The sequence below is a fragment of the Plectropomus leopardus genome, chromosome 14 (assembly GCF_026936395.1).
Source record: "Plectropomus leopardus strain MGB_pleo_1.0 chromosome 14, ASM2693639v1, whole genome shotgun sequence".
NCBI lineage: Eukaryota > Metazoa > Chordata > Actinopteri > Perciformes > Serranidae > Plectropomus > Plectropomus leopardus.
The window spans coordinates 34778977-34795868 of NC_142189.1; the positions used below are offsets into that span (position 1 = coordinate 34778977).

General features: G+C 40.0%; 1 protein-coding gene and 1 pseudogene across 1 annotated transcript in view; one reads left to right on the top strand and one right to left on the bottom strand.

Annotated features, from left to right (window-relative positions):
- Window positions 1-16892, bottom strand: part of LOC121953201 (neurexin-3a) — a 169730-nt gene that overhangs the window by 7412 nt on the left and 145426 nt on the right. The window lies entirely within an intron of this gene.
- Window positions 1988-12656, top strand: LOC148187575 (uncharacterized; annotated as a pseudogene).

A 16892-nucleotide genomic window follows, 5' to 3' on the forward strand; every position in this document is an offset into this window, starting at 1 on the left:
AGAACCAAAATGGCGGTGATCAATTGGATAAATACAAAAAATATGACCAGTTAAAACTATCAAATGACAAATGTTAAGATGGAAGAACAGAGCCAAAATTTTTCACACACTACAACCAGATGCACACAATATAAAACAGACACTGCTGAGAGAGGCGCTCGACTGGTGGCCAGGTGCCTCTCTCATGTGTTTCTTCATGACAAATCGATCTGTAATGTTAGTCTTTAAACATGAAGCGGCCGTGCAGTCTGGGTGTACGTCAGAGGGAGATGGCATTGGCTGAGAATGGATTATTATTATTATTATTTGGTTTTGTTTTAGTCTTACTGCAGGATGTTGATGCATGCTTAAAGTAAGTTGCATTTAGGGAAAGTAGAAAAAAACAACACAGCAAACTGGGAGCAGGTAAGACTGACCAATGTCAGAAAAATAGGAGACAGAGACTGTGTCCCAATCCCATACTATCAACCAATAGTCTGTTTGTACTGGCAAGAAACAACATGTGATACTCATGATACAACATGTATGCAGACAGATGTTGATGAAACTGCAGCTTCATAAAGCTGCCGGCAAATATTCACTTTTATTTCTGTTGCATTACAATGTGCATCATCATCACACTCAACTGACACCCCCCCCCCACACACACACACACACTCACACACACACACACACACACACACATACAACAACAACAACAACAAAAAATGTTTAAAATGATAGTGTAGTTTGCAATTGGGACACAGCTCAAGTTGAACTAATAGCAGAGGGGAAGAAAAACAAAACAGAAACACAAAACATACATCAATACTATTTTTTTCATGTGCTATTATGAAATGCAAATTAATCAGGATTTAAGTATAAAAAAAGAGTCAAAAGACAAGCTTAAAGCTGATGTCCATAACACTGTGAATGCTGTGGCCCTATGCAGTGGTGAAAGGTGTCAGCAGCAGGTGGTGTAAAAGCCTGCAGTTTATCTGAACCTGCTGAAGCAAAACTTGTTTCATCTGACTAAAGTTTCAACTCATAACATCACTGATGGATTCAAGCAGTTGAATTTATGTAAAAATACAAACATGTTAAAAGGGACACCTCAGTTGTTGGCACTGTCAACCATCAACAGATGTGAACTGATGAGCTATGACAATATAACGGTATTTCTCAAATGCAGTTTATAGGTCCATGGGTGCTTTTACACTGGCATTTAAAGTTAACCTCCACTCAAAAATGTGTGCTTCTTCTGCTTATGTCCCACAACATTGACTATACCGACCTGTATCTTTGCAAAGGTAGTCATAGAGAGCTGTTTTCACTGGAGGGGGGGGGGTGTCTTTGCATTTTCCGAAAATCAGATTCAAATGCACCTTGGCTAGGCTAGCTCAGGGATGTCACTCAGTACATTTACATGATGTCAGAAAAAAGTCAAATTATTGTGTTAGTCAGGTAAAAACTAGACTTTTAAAAGTCATGTAAACATGTTAGTCCAACTGAAATCATACTAAATGACATTTCTCGTAGTCAGACTAACACACCTAAATAATGGGTTGGGGGTCAATTTACTCTTTTGTTTATATGCCTTAGCTGGTCCTGAACTGGCTGAGATGTTCTGCACATGCGCCATAGTCCCTGGCGCCAGGCTTTGACCCGGATGTCAAACAGCATAAATATGAGAAGACAGGCGGGAAAAACAAAAGAAGAAGAAGAAAGGAAGAAAACAATACAAGACAAAGGTACCAAGTAAAGTGTAGAGTATGTACAAAATGTATAGTGCGAAAAAATTATCCATGTTGTCACAGATGGAAACAAACCCATTTGCTGCTTGCTAACTTGACTGGTATGTGATATAACAGGTCAGTTGGAAGAAGGTCCAGTAGCCACTAGCTGAAAGAGGGAATATACACACACATATATATAGATATAAATATATATATATATATATATATATATATATATATATATATATATATATATATACATGTGTGTGTGTGTGTGTGTAATACTGGGGCAAGGATAGTAATCCAATTAAATGGCCTAATTGAGCTATAGGTGTAGCTCCACTGCATGGAAACGTACTGACTTTTATGAAAGCCAATTATGGTCTAATACGGGCAAAAACATAAAAAAACAAGGGACTGCACTTTAACCAAACACTGTCCCTGTTTCACTTATCCATAAAATTTTCTTTATAAAAAAAAAATGTATTAATTCATTATGTGTCCCAGCGGACTTTGGGCAAGAGACAGGTACTCACAGGAGAACAAGGAGAGAACCACACTGACACTGGGAGAAAATGCAAAACCCTTCAGAGGGGTTCCATCTGGGCAGCAGGTTCACAACCCTGTTACTATGAGATTACAATGCTAACCACTGCAGAAAATTAAGAAAACTTAACTTTATTTTCTAAAACTGTATTTGTTTGTCAGATAAATTCATAATTGAGATATGTTGTCTGAATTTTCTATTCGTGGCATTTTGGATAGAAAATAGAGAACTGGAGAAACAGAACAATATAATTTCCATTTGTTGGGCATCTTGAATAAGCGGGTGCTAAGCCCTGAACTCTATTTATGTCTGATTGATTGGCGTCACACCTGCATTCAAGGATTATATTCAGTCATGGCCATGCACAGATCCCGCTGTTGCAGAAGGGTCTCATTTTTTTTTCTCTAAATGCATGTTTGTCAGAGACACCAACTCAAGACTGTGTTTATAAAGCAGAGATGCTGGGAGCTTTATAAATTGATTACCCAGGATGCTGCAAGCCTGTAGCTATTGTTATTCTTGTTATGCAGTGTGCCCATCATGGATGAATGTCTCTGTGTGTTACTGACAAGCCAAACATTGTAACATTCGGTCCAGAGGTGGAAGAAGTACTAGCATCCTTAACTGAAGTAAAACTACCAATGCTGGAATATAAAAATACTCACTACTACAATTAAACTACCGGAATGCAGTGCCCCACAAGCAGACCACTAAACGCTCCTGCTGGGTAGTGGTGATGTAATACGAACTCAAACGTGAAACAATGGTGGCCGGCCAGCAAAAAAACAGTCTGGTGTTACAGTTAAACATTAAGCTAAAACATGTTTCTGAAAACATTTTTAGCAGAGAAATAGGCAAAACGCTAACAGAATCTTAATTTGTATTTGATTAGCACTGGCTAGTTTGACTGCTTTATAGACCATAAGGTGAAAGCCGTATCGTTTCATCCCGTTCCGACATGTGGGCCACTACGATCGTTTTACTCAGTTACAAAGATGTATTGGTCCTAAGCTAAAGGGCAAAAGTTCTCCATTTGTAATCCTGCAGTTTTTATAAAATCAGTGTTTGAAGTCAGTACTACTTAAGTTACTTGCGTAATGATATTGTTGTCATGTGTGCTGTGGTTTGAGTCACATGTAACCTGCTGGTCAAATAGGAGAGCACAAAACATCCAAGATGGTAGCGACCAAGGTGCAGTCTTCCAGCAGTTCAGAGGAGGAAAACACGGCGAAAACTTTAAAAAATCATTCAGAAATATGCTATATGCACCTGATATCCGTCAAAAAGGAAGTAATACAGGATTTTTTGACAAAACAGAAAGTGCGTCGAACGATGGCTTTGTTTGAGTGGTGAAAGCAGGACCATAGCTGAAACTTATAAACACAGTATCACTATTGATTTTGACAATATTCCCCAAGATGCTGGGCTTCACGCAACATGCTACAGACGATTCATTGATAAAAAGCTCTTGGATTCAGCAGAGAAACATAAAAGAGAGCATCCAGACAAAGAAACACAGGTAGGCGAGTCAGTGCTAACAGGTGATGCTGGCAGCACCCTTGGATCAACAAGTGAATCCCCGAGAAAGAAACTAAGGTCCAGGATGGGTCTACCTATGGCTTCCTCTGGTCCTGTTCTGCCTGCCTTGTGCAGGAAGTTGATAAATACATCACCATTTCAGGCAAACGCACAAAGGATCATCTTTCAGTGGCACAGACGTTATCAGCAGGTGTGTAAAAAAAATCTGTCTCTCCCTCTTTCTTACACACTGACTTACTTATATATAGTGTTTGTGTGTGACTGTAAGTTTATTCCACTTTGTTTAGAGTTGCGATGATTTTGACGTAATTCTGTTGGCTAGGTTGTACTTGTTACCATATAGAATACTTGTACAGTATATTGTGTTTTTATAGGATTGTAATTTTGTATGTTGTGTTGTCCCAAACAGGGACAGGACTTGAAAATTAGCTGTAGCTATAACTCTATATGCAGCATGTGTGAGTGTGCATATTGTATATACACACAAATACAGACAGACACCATGTAATTATTTTCATTCATTAAAGGTCTGTTGCTGAAAGCTGCCAAGATGAAGGAAGACACTGGGATTCTTTTGCATATTAAAGATGAAGACTGCATGGCCATGGAGATTCGATATCACAAGTCCTGTTACCGTCAGTTCACCAGGTTCTTGACAAAGTCCACTGCAACAGTTACTGGGACCACAGAAGAAGAAACGTAAGACATGATATACTGCAGTTGAAAGCAAGGCAAATGTGAAACAGACAGATGTTCTTATGTGTCAACAAGACTGCCTTGCACTGATTTGTGGAGGTGCCAGCAGTGTGTGAATGTTCAGGTTTCTGTCCGACTAAGACAGAGTGGTGGCAGCAGCAAAACATCAGTTTGTGTCATTTGGCAGAGTTTTACCCAGCTACTGGATTTCTACCCACTGGTTAGATGAAGGGAGGTTTACTATAGTTAATCATACTACTCACACTGTTTTAATACAAAGCTGATTGAAAGTCAGCAAAGTATCCCTGTTGTGTGTATCCCTGTGTTTCTAATTTAACCTTACTTTTGTACTGGACTCAGAACAAGATGATAGACAGCAATGAAGGCAGCATTACATTTTTATTAATTGCATTGTCTTACAGAAGCTGTGGCAAGTGTTTACAGTAACTACCTTATTCAAGTATATTTGGTGTATTTGTCCTTTGCTGCTTTATGTAGTTTGAAATGTAAGTGTTATGCTATAAGATGTTGCACGGCAGTTAGCTAAGTATTGAAAAGAAATGGTGAACTCATGGTAGTTATCTGAAAAATAACTGTTAAACTGGTGAGGATAAAAATCCTCAGGCTATAACAAATTGGTTAGAAGGACATCTGAATCTATGCATGTCATTGGTGTGGAGAATGGCAAGTTTATTGCAATGGACGGTTTGTTTTCCTCTGGTGCTGTTGTGGGCTTCTGCTGGCAGTGCTAGTTTAGTTCGTAGCTAAAGGTGCCTTGCTCACAAGGATGCCATGAAGCAGCTATAGGAGGAAGAAATCCATTTGCAAATAAGAGGAGAGGACTAACTTGACTGTTAAGACTGATGTGAGTGTGTGTCCATGACAAGTTTAAAGACTGAAAAGAAATGGCGAACTCACGGTAGTTGTCTGACTAATAACTGTTAAGCTGGTGGGGCTAAAAGTCCTCAGGATATAACAAATTGGCGAGGACATCTTAATCTATGCATGTCATTGGAGTGGAGAACGGCAAGTTTTTTGCAATGGACGGTTTGTTTTCCTCTGGTGCTGTTGCTGGCTTGTGCTAGCAGTGCTAGCTTAGTTTGCAGCCAAAGGGAGCATCTGCATCGGTGACAGCGAGAGGAGCGAGGCGACCTGGAAGTGGCCAGAGGGAGGGGGAGGCTGTGACTATCCCCTTTTATAGAGTGCCCCCGTGAGGTGATAGGTTCACAAGAACCCCAAGAAAAGCAGGCAAACCTTTCATTTAAAGCATGGATGAGGCACATCATCCTGCTAAAGTGCCTTGCTCACAAGGATGCCATGAAGCAGCTATGGGAGGAAGAAATCCAGTTGCGAATCGGAGGAGAGGGCTAACTTGACTGTTAAGTTTAAGTTTTAAGGTGATAAGCCAGAATGTAACTAGGAGCCAAGAAAACGGCTGGAGTTATCGGCAATATTGAACCCTTTGATGACAGCATGAGTGGACCTGTTACACAGAGTGCTTTGACTACTTCATTGCAGCGCCAGTTTGATTGCTGATGACAAAATAGTCCCCACATTTCCCCACAAGTGTAGGCCTAATGGGCCCAAAAACATTTAATCTGTTGCACAACCTGCTGTAGTTAGTGAAGCCACTCACCAAAAACTTACAAAGAAATGGTTGATACACTGAACCACCATTTTTCACCAAAACTTCTGGTAACTGCGCACAGACACAGCAAAGAGGAATTTGAGTCTGTCATCATGTTTGTTGCAGCATAATGGAAATGAGCTGAACACTGAATTCAGAGAGACACTGAATCACACATCGATCAAAAGTTTGTGTGTGGTTTAAGGAATGAGGCTGTGCAGAAAAAAAAACTTACTAAGAGTGATTTGACGTCAGAGAAAGCCATAAATATTTGTTTAACTATGGAAATGGCATCAAAGGAAGCACAGCAGTTACATGCAACAAGCTGAGTGCGTCAGATCAGTAGTGATAGGCAAAATGACCAAGGTTTGTGTTTTTGCTGTGGAAAAACAGGGCATCCTGCATTTGCATGCTGATGTTATGACATAAACTGTCATCATTGTGGCAAAAATGGGCATGTAGAGTATGCTTGTTGGAATAAAAAGCACAGAGAAACCATCAAAGTCTGGAAACAAGAAATTGGAAAATACATACAGTTGAACAATGACATAAATCAGCTAATAGTGATTCTAATGAGGAAGGGGTGAGAATAAATCCTCAAGGTACTAAATGCAGATGAGGGCTCAGATGGCTACTGAGCCATGTCTGGGCTGGAGGAACATCCAGTAAAAATACAAATTGACACTGGATCAAGGACCTCAATAATCTTAAACAGTACTAGAAATTTTCAAGGCACATTTTACTGCGACTATCTGACACATTGTTCAAAACAGACACAGGATAGCCGTCACCCACCAAGGAGATGACTGACATCACTGTAATACCACTGCCAAACTGAAAAAAAGTCCTGTTGATGTTGCGAAAGGGAATTACTCTTCCATAATAGGACATGTCTGGCTAAAGAAATGAAGACTGGATTGGCAAACAATAGAGTGGTAAAGTAATGAGTCCTAAAAAGCGGTCCTAAAAACTTCCAGTTCCCTCATCTCAAAGTCTATGGGTTTTTTGAATGGGTTTTGGTAAAATGCCTTAAATAAGATCTGTTGTTAACATAGGCTAAAGATATTTAGACATTTGTTCTGCAACAGAAAATACATCCGTGCAAACGCAATTTTTGAACTTTAAAGGTTTTACCCATCTTAAAAAAGGCGGTTGCTAATAAGTGGCTAAATTGGACTTCAGTGTTTATCGGGGACGTAACTCATTCAACGCACTCGTCCACCTTTACAGCTTTACAGCAACAGTTGCACTCAAACTTGTAGATTTATCTGTTTATAATATATTCAATTGTGTTTTAACTTGTTTTTACAGTGAAGTTGATCGATTTGGGGTGGTGAGGTTCAAGCCATGCGACCATGATGTAGTTTGTTTATAGCCTAACAATAGCTTTTTGCTTCTGGCGATTTTATTTATGCTTCAAAACACACAAAAGTGGTGTTCATCTGTAAAGATTATCATGCTGAACAAAACGTGTAAGTATCATAAACTTGTGGTCGTTACAGAGCTTATTTTTGGCGATAATCAAAAATCCCATTCCAAAATCCCATAAGGTTTTTGATGGTTGACCTACAAAAATACGTCATCCCTTCACCACTCTATAGGTATGATATCAAAAGGTTGCACAGACTTGCAGGCTTGTTTTAGAAAAGCATTATAAGGTGTTTCCAAGATGCATGTCAAACCTGGTAGCAAGCCAGTGTTTTTGAAGGCCAGACAGGTACTGTGCTATCAGACCCAATGTGGAAGCTGACTTGGATACTCTAGTCAATTCCAGTGCTAAAGAAGGACAGAGGAGTCTGGACATGTCGGGTTTTCAAGGTAAGATTTAAATTTGTGCTATCGATAGAACAGTATCCACTCCCTTATATTGATAATCTGTTTGCTGGGCTTAGCAGGGGAAAAAAAGTTTAGCAAGATATATCTCTGCCAGGCTTACCTGCATATATAGGTGAGAGTCACAGGAACTTCTCACTATTAAGGCACAAAAAGGTCTCTTCAGGTACCGTTGGCTACCTTTTGGCATCACCTCAATGCCAGTACTATTTCAACATGCAATGGACCAAATCCTAAGAGGACTGCCGGGAGTACAGTGCTATCTGGACAATCTCCTTTGCACTGCAGCCACTAATGAAGAACACCCTCATTACCCAGATGCTTCTCTTCAAAGATAAAGGATCAGGGATTGCAAGGAAAAATGTGATTTTTTCCAGTCTTCCAATGAATACCTTGGGTATGTTTTTCATGATGAAGGCTTGCACACAACTCCATCCAAAATCCAACAATTATGCGTGCGCCACCCCACTTGCTTTCCTTCCTGGGGTTGATAAACTACTAGAGCCAATTCATTCCAAACCTGGCATCACTACTGAAACCACTACATGACTTACTCTACCAGGACAAAACATGGAAATGGACTGAAGCGTATCAAGAGTCTTTGCAGAAAGCAAAGGATGTTTTTGGTGGGGTCAGAGGTTCTGACACACTTTGCTCCATCATTCCCAATTCAGCTGGCCTGCAATGCATCCCCATATGAAGTGGGTGCAGTTATTTCACATTTAATGCAAAACAGGGACAAGAGACCCATTGCTTTTGCTTCACAAACTCATAACAAAAGAGAAGCAAACTATGCTCAGCTTGAGCATTAAGAATTTAGCATCATGTTCAAGATTGGTAAATTCCATCAGTACTTATATGGCCAGATATGTATGCTCCCAAATGATCACCAAACCCCAACAACCATACTCTGACCACACACAAGAATACTGGATCTTGCTGCAAGCCGTCTACAACTCTAGGTGCTTCTGTTGTCTGCACATTTGTACGACAAGAAATATCCTAAGGCAGACTCACATTGCAGCACTGACAGTTTATCAAGGTAAACACTCCATGTCACTAAACCAGAATTGCACACAGCAACATTTTTTACTTCAGCCAGGTGGATAATGCTCATGTTTTAGCTACACAAAAGAGAAAGGCTACGCACAGGAACCCTTCCTTGTCCACTGTCTTGGACATTACTGCAAAGAGCCTCTCCAGCAGCATGATAGCCCTTTGAAACCATACCCTGTGCACGGGGGCAGTGCTGTCAATGCAATCTGGATGGTTGCTGTTGGGGAGGAGGGTGGTTATTCCACCATCACTACACAAACCAGTGTTGCAGCAACTCCACTCTGGACACAGTGGCAAAGTTTGGATGAAGGAAATAGCAAGAAGTTATTTCTGATGGCCATGCATGGTTGAACAGATTGAGGAGATAGCTAAAACCCGTTTCTCATGTCAGAAAGTCAGGAACCATTCTTAGATAGCCACTTTGCAACCCTAGATTTTCCTAGAAGAAGCTGAGAAGATGAAACCATGTTTTCATAAATTTTGCAGGACTTTTTGAGGACAAACTGTTTTTGCTGATATACTAAACATTACACAGAAACATTCAGAGAAGTGTAACACATATTCCTCAAAGACTCAAAGATTGCATTTACCTGGGCCAAGGAAGGGACCTCTTAGCTAATTAATTTTACACTGATAGTCTTTTACCATCTGAATTTGTGTCTTAATCTGTGCAGTGGATAAATCTGCAAGTGTTTATTCATTAAAAAGCAATTACAGCAATACAGTTAAAATAAATTTAAATATTTAAATTTTAAAATGAGATCAGAGAAGATAGAAAATCATATAAAACAGTTGCAGACTGTGACAGAATTATTGGCTATCAAAGATCTGAACTGACCAATGGATACACGTGAATCGAGAGTGGTTTGTAGCATGTTCCAAGGTTTGGGGGGCAGAGAAGCTAAAAGCAGACTTCGACAAAGTTCAGTGTTAACTCGAGGTACTGTAGGTACAAGCCAGTCACGAGCATGGCAAGATCCACAGGACCGTCCAACAGTGTGGTGGTTATCCCACCATCATATAAGGTGGAAGATCACCAATAACGGCCTTGTATATGGACAGATGCCGGTGAAAGTTGTGTCTCTCCACCAGTGAGGACGACCCATCCTTATGTGATGGGTGCTGTAGCTATCCCCAGTGATAAACCTGAGAGCAGAATGGTATAAAGAGTCAGGTAGTTTCAAAATAGAAGAGGCAGCATAAATTAGCATCTGTAAATTTCATTTCCATAGTCTAAAATGGATAGAAAAACTGCCTCAATAACCTTTACTTTGTTTCTTGTTCACAGACAAGTATTAAAGACTGTTAAATTTTACTTTGACATGTTTCAACTGCTATCATCCTGCAGTCTTCCTCAGAAGAGTCGTATAATGTTGCTGTGATGTGTGTTATCAGCTGTTTAGGAGAAGGCGTGGTCAACCAATCCCAATCAATTTCTCTTTCTAAATGTAAGTGGGCTGAATGGAGGCATTGTAGGATCAGAATTAATAACAGGATCATTAACAGGAGAGTTAATAACATGAACAGGATTACAGGTAGCAACAGTATTAGTGTTTTCAGAGGCTGCGGGCACAGATTCTGGTATGCAAGAAGGATCAGAGACAGAACAGCATTTAGACAAGCTATATGCAAGTGTAGGTAGTTGTCAGTCCAGAGAATCTATGGTATTAGTACAACCTGAAGTTAGCTGCTGCACCTCCTGTCTATTTGGACAAATACCATCTTTTTTTGTAAAAGTCAGCTCTAGACCAGAGAACGTTGAACTTAGTTACACTGTTTATGTAAGCAAATCCAGTAGCTATACAAAAGTTTTGTAGCCAGCAGTGTAAGCTATAAAGGCAATTAAAATACTCAGAGCCTCTACCCAGCGATGGGATGGGGCCAGAGAGAATTTTTTTTTTTCCCAGGCTCCCAGCAGTGGTTAGCAGGGACTTGAAATCTGACTTAAGCTTGACCAATTATCTGGACATTACATCATTAGCTCCAACATTCGTGATTACAGTGTGGACAGAAGTGTAAAGATCCAGAATAGCAGGAAGTTGTTCAGTGACATCAGAAGTTCTGTAGCCAGAGAAACAGTTAGTAACAGCACAAGGAAGCTTAATGAACCTGACAATGGAGTCGCCTATCACAAGAATGTCTGGCTGAGACAAGACATCCTCCGTCATAAATGGCCAGGTTACCAGGATAGTCCTGAGGATTAGGAACTGCTGCTGAAATAGCAGCAGGTCTCCTACTGCACATGGTAGAGGGCAGCAGTGCAGGTACAGGCAGAGAGGACAAAAGAGCAGGAGGGGCCTCTGGACTGAAGTGTGCAGGAGTGGGGTATGGATGTATTATAGTGAGGGATGGGGGGGCACTGAGCTGGAGATAGGTGGCTGTGGGGTGCCTGATAAAGATGATACAAGAACTGATGCAGAGTGAGAGTTCTGCACGGGAGATAAACAGGGATGTTTGCAGGTAGAGGGTACAGCTGGCTGGTCACGGACTGCTCTGCCAGCAGGAAGTGGTATAGAGGGGAGGGCATCTTCAAACAGTTCAGCCAGAGGGGAGCAGAAGTTGAAGAGTGGAAGGTCATCTTCACCGGTACCTATAGAGTCATAGGGAGGAAGAGAGAGCCTTTTTCGATCAACCACGGACGCCCAGAAGGGGGAATATGGTGAAATTAGGCCAAGGAACATCACCAGGAGCTGCTGCCATGTCAGATGTACCAGGCCACTGGCAACCCACTGGCTCAAGAAGGTTCAGCTGGGAACATAGCTCTGTCGGCCGCTGGAGGAGATCTTCAGTAAGCTGCTCAATCGACTGGAGTTCAGTTTTTAGCTCAGTGATCACTACTGTGGGAGCTACCAATGAAGCTTAAGTAGAGAGAAGACCAGGGCCAGCAACCAAGAAAAAGTAGACAAGGAGCCGTGCTGAACTGTAGGCTGCAGTATGGTGAGCAGAAAAACGGTGAACTTACTCGCTTGGGCTCCATATGGAGCCTGCAGCAGTGAGAGAGCAAATTACCAACACCGAGAAATGTAAGGGAGACTTACCACCAAGGGCCAAAGATGACGTTGTGAATGAATCACCCCGGTAAGATCAATTCCAAATTGGCGTCATTTTCATCATTTATTGTTGTGCGGAGGCAGGCTGGTGAAAGCAGGTACTGGGAATTTCCCCAGGCTTTCAGACTGGGGAGAGCCGATGATGGGGATTTTCTCACGCTGTCAGCTGTAGTTCTGAACACTTATGATTTAAATCATTTGAAACCAAAGCATCCGATATCTACAATGCAACATCCAGTTAAAAGGGACAAGTTAAAATGGCAAAGATTTAAAAGTTTAGGCCACATGTGCACTGGATCAGTTTCACGTGACTGAACTGACGTTACAAAGCATGGAATCACTGCATAACAAGGCTAACATTAGCTATAAAGGCTAGTATATTTAGTTTTTTCATCCTGGGCAATACGGTAAAATCATTATTTATGGCTCCTAAGTTATATACTGTAGATTTACATAAACCCAGAGTCTTCCCCATGACAACAGACAATGACAGGGCGTAATCCTTGAATGCAGACAAGATGATAGGCGAGACAAGCAACATTAACCGGCCAGTCAGAGTGAGTTCGGCACGGAGAGACAAATCTTTTTTTTTTTTTTTTGAGCTTTTGTTTTTTAATCCCACATTCCACAACTAGAAAATTAGAGAAAAGACACTTATAGATAAAAAGACAAAAAAATGATTTGATGACCAAAATTGTTGTAGAAAATTGAATCCAATTTTATTTAATTTTTTTCTATGTTTTATTTATCTGATTTTTATATATGGTATTATGTGCAGTTTGGGAATGTAAACCGGACCAACTTAAACACACGGTAACATTGTAGCAAATAAATGTTTTACAACCATTTACTTTGTGTCAACCACTGCTGCTAACAAGCTAACAACGTAAATAAATAAAAGATGCTAACTACGCTTACGATTCTGATACTCTTGTAGTCGCCAATTTTTCTTACACAACAGAGTCATTATCTGAGTGCGATTCTGACTGAGGCTTAAACATGTATGGCTGAATCACTGTCTTTGGGATTTTTTGAGACACAGTGAGACACAGTTGAAACTAATGAAGTGTCTTCTATGCCAGGCAACAGCATAGCAGTATACTTAAACATGTTGCTGAAACATCACTGAATATTGATGTTGAATAATAGTAATGAAGCCCATCTGATGTGACTGCAACATGACTGGAGGCGGTCTGGTGTGTTTTGGCCCAGGCCCAGAGATGGTCTATCTCAGGCATGACTTGGCATGTTAAACTGTTCATGGAAATACAAACCAAGGCAGCATGGGTTGACTTGGCACAACCAAAAGTGCTAATGGAAAGGCCCTCTAGTTTGAAACAAGAGCCACTGTCAAACCACAGCTGTGGTTTCTATATGTTACGATAACCTCACGACCCAGACTATTTATTGACCAAAAAATGTTACGTATACCAGCTTTAACCCCATAGTGTCTTTTGACATATGATTATATATTTGCTTAATGCAACCCAGATAGTTTTTTCATGTAAGTAAAAATACAATCAAAAGGGAATTTCATAAGATGGCATGTCTGACTAGAAAATAAATGGAGACCAAGTGTTGCCAGCTTCATCGTGGTCAGCCTGTCTCCAGCCACCACCATTTTGTGTTTAGTATTTCTGGAGATTCTATTACTTACCCGTTTTACTGACCGAACCACCAGAACATTAAACCTGTTTTCTTTTCATGGTTCAATTGTGTCTGTCTCTGCTACTGTGGTCCAAAAAACAAAGACCTACATGTGTCAGATATAGTGTTTTGTTTTTTTGTTTATTCAGTTTTGATCTTTGTTTTATTTCTTTACAGTCATCTCAATGCTGATATGAGGCAGAGGGTCAGTTTAGAACAACGGCTGATTTGACATAATAAGCAAGACTGTCTTCCTCCAAAATACGCCTGCACAGAATGTGTTAGTAGAAATCATGTCCTAAATTTATTATTTTTTTGTAAGGTGGTGAAAATTTTGGAACTGGCTTTGGTTTTTATTACGGGATCAAAGTTTATGGAAGGTCTTTGGAAGGTCGTTGGTACCTGTCATGGCAACAACTTTATTCCAACTTTAACTTAATTCCCTGGTGTACACTAATAGTGAAGTAGAATTTCAACTGAGGCCTTTCAGGCCAAGAGGACTTGAGAGCGTGTTTCATTTATCAGAGTATCACCTTGCTCAGTCTCCCCAATAAAGCTAATTTCAGGGTGCTGGAACAGAAGTTCCAACTAAATGTCAAAGTTAAGATGATGAAGACAGGGAAGCCTGTCCTGGTCGTGGAACAGTGGACCAGCTCTTTACCCTTGCAGGGCTTGAGAGGTCATGGGGGTTTGCCTGTCTAGTTTACATGTTTTGTGGACTTGGAGTAAGCTTTTGCCCATGTCCCCTGGAGAGTCCTGTGGGGGTACTGCGTAAAAAATGTGGGGTACAAAGGTCATTGCTATGAGCCATCTGGTTCTTCTTGAAATCTTTGTCCATATACTCAACACATCTGTAGAGGAGTGAGGGGTGAATCTGATTTATAGACTATAGCGATACTTCACAGACAGCCTGTCATTCAAGTGTTCCTGCTTTTAAATATGTGCAAATTTATGCATTAATAAAATGTACCCCAACCTCTCCACACAGTTGTCATACATGCTAAAATTAGCTGTTAGCTGTTAGCTATTATTGAAGACTTAATCTAAACCATCTGATCCTTCTGCCATTTGTTATTTCATTAAGAAAATTATTCTGACAGATCTTAGACAACAATTCCACCATTAATTTGGCACTGTTTTTTTTTATTTTTTTATTTTTTAAACGCTATGTTTTAAGCAGATGTTGTAAAATTTATGGAGCTAGTTGATGAAAAGTAAGAGTAGAAGAGGCCAGAGGAGGCAGCAAAGTTTCAGAGACTCTATAGTGATGGAGACCTCACACCTTTTCCTGAGTTCATAAAAGAGATTAACCTGAACATCAGCAGGAAAACTATTGCTAATAGGGTGTTTATGTATGAGTGTCATATGAGTCACAATATCTATGGTCTCCAAAATATATGCATAACTTGATATTATAGAGTTTGCAGTTTTAGCTATTCAAGAGACCTTTCTACTTGCCATCTTATGAAATTGTTTGACAGGGGAGGAAAAGACGACAGAATTACAACAGAGAACAGAATCACTTGATAAATTCTCCACACAAACCAGACAGACAACAGCCACAATGACAAAATAAAGATGGTGTTGGGTAAGACAGATGACATTCGGTGATGCTGGGACCAAAAAAACAACGGTTTACAACTTAAACACAAATTCAGACAAAGCAACCAAGTTAGTTTAAATATGGAGGCATGGAGTCAAGGATCAAAAAGCATGCAAAGAAATGATCAGCGGTCACCCTGAAGAGAATGATTTGAAGTGTGTGATACCAATGATTGCTTAAGAGAAAAAATAAAGTGTAAAATATTAGAAGTTTTGACAAAAAAATCTTTTTATGCCATTTACATAACATTAACTTCAAAGGTAATATAGCATTGGAAGGAAGTTAGGTGGTAGAGAAAGACAAGGGACTGGAAGACTACCTGACAAATTAGGAGGGTACAACAGTCTTCATATACAGCTGTGGTTATTATGTAATTTTTCCCTTTCAAGACTCTAAAGGTGCTGGTAAGAAAAGATTTTTTTGCACATTATTTGGTTTGAAAACCAAATGATGGATGTTTTCATTAAAGCCGCATGACACAAATGGTACCCCATATATGAGGAAACAATTATCACCCACCAAATGTCATACTGCACAAGGCCAAAATACAACAGTGGTTTTTAAATGAATGGCGAATTGATGAGAATGATGTCTTGATAACAAAATATAGAAAAAAAAAAACAAAATTGGAAATAGCAAACAAAGGAAATTTTACATCAAAGCATGCCTCTGTCAAAGTTAAAGTGATGTTAAGGTTAGAATGGTGTGAATTTCTGTGTAAACACATGAGTGGATGACCGGGGCCCTGTCTTTGTCTTTCTTCACAAATTCCCATGAATTTCAGGATACACATAACAGTTTTAAACCAATTCAAATGCTAATCGTTGACATGCTATTTGAAAAAAAATGGGAATGACCTTCAAAAGGAAGAACCTGCTGGTAGGCCGCAGAAGAATTGGGAATTTTACCTTTAACTTTTAGGAATTGCGCTGTGTTCACACCGAAAAAGAAGCTAATGTTTGCATCAAATTACTCATACAAATATTGCCTCTGGAGTGCTTTGGGAGTATTTTGCATATTTTGGTGAAAGTTTGCCCTTGACAGCTGTGCTAATGGTTTTACTAACTAATTAGGGGAGGCAGCTAACTTTGTATAGATAATGAACTTAGCCATTGTAAGGCCACCAATTAGTTTTTGGACTGCTGCTGTAGCAATGCCTTGCAGATAGCCTGTCACTCATGTGGCCCATCCTTAAATATGCGTAACTTTGGACCTTAATGAAATGTGAAGAGGTGACTTTCACTCCTTTTACAGTTGTCATGAATGTTATCATGAATGTTGGAATTTGACAGAAACCAAACCAGTTTTTTACACCAGGGTGTAATCATGTTTATGTCTGCTGTAAAGCTGGGCATTTTATAATGGAGTCAGCCTTTGGAGGGCATTTGATGAACTGCAGTTTTTGCCCCTTCTGCACTGGCTTCATTTTTCAGCCTCAGAGGTTGTTTCACAATGTTTATTTACGATAACTGGGTGGAAAACTGGCACCACATATATAAAATCAAACAGCACTTAGCAAATGCTGCCTGAAGTGGTTAATTTTAAGCCTTATTAAAAAAGGGCCCATCAAGAAAAAGTG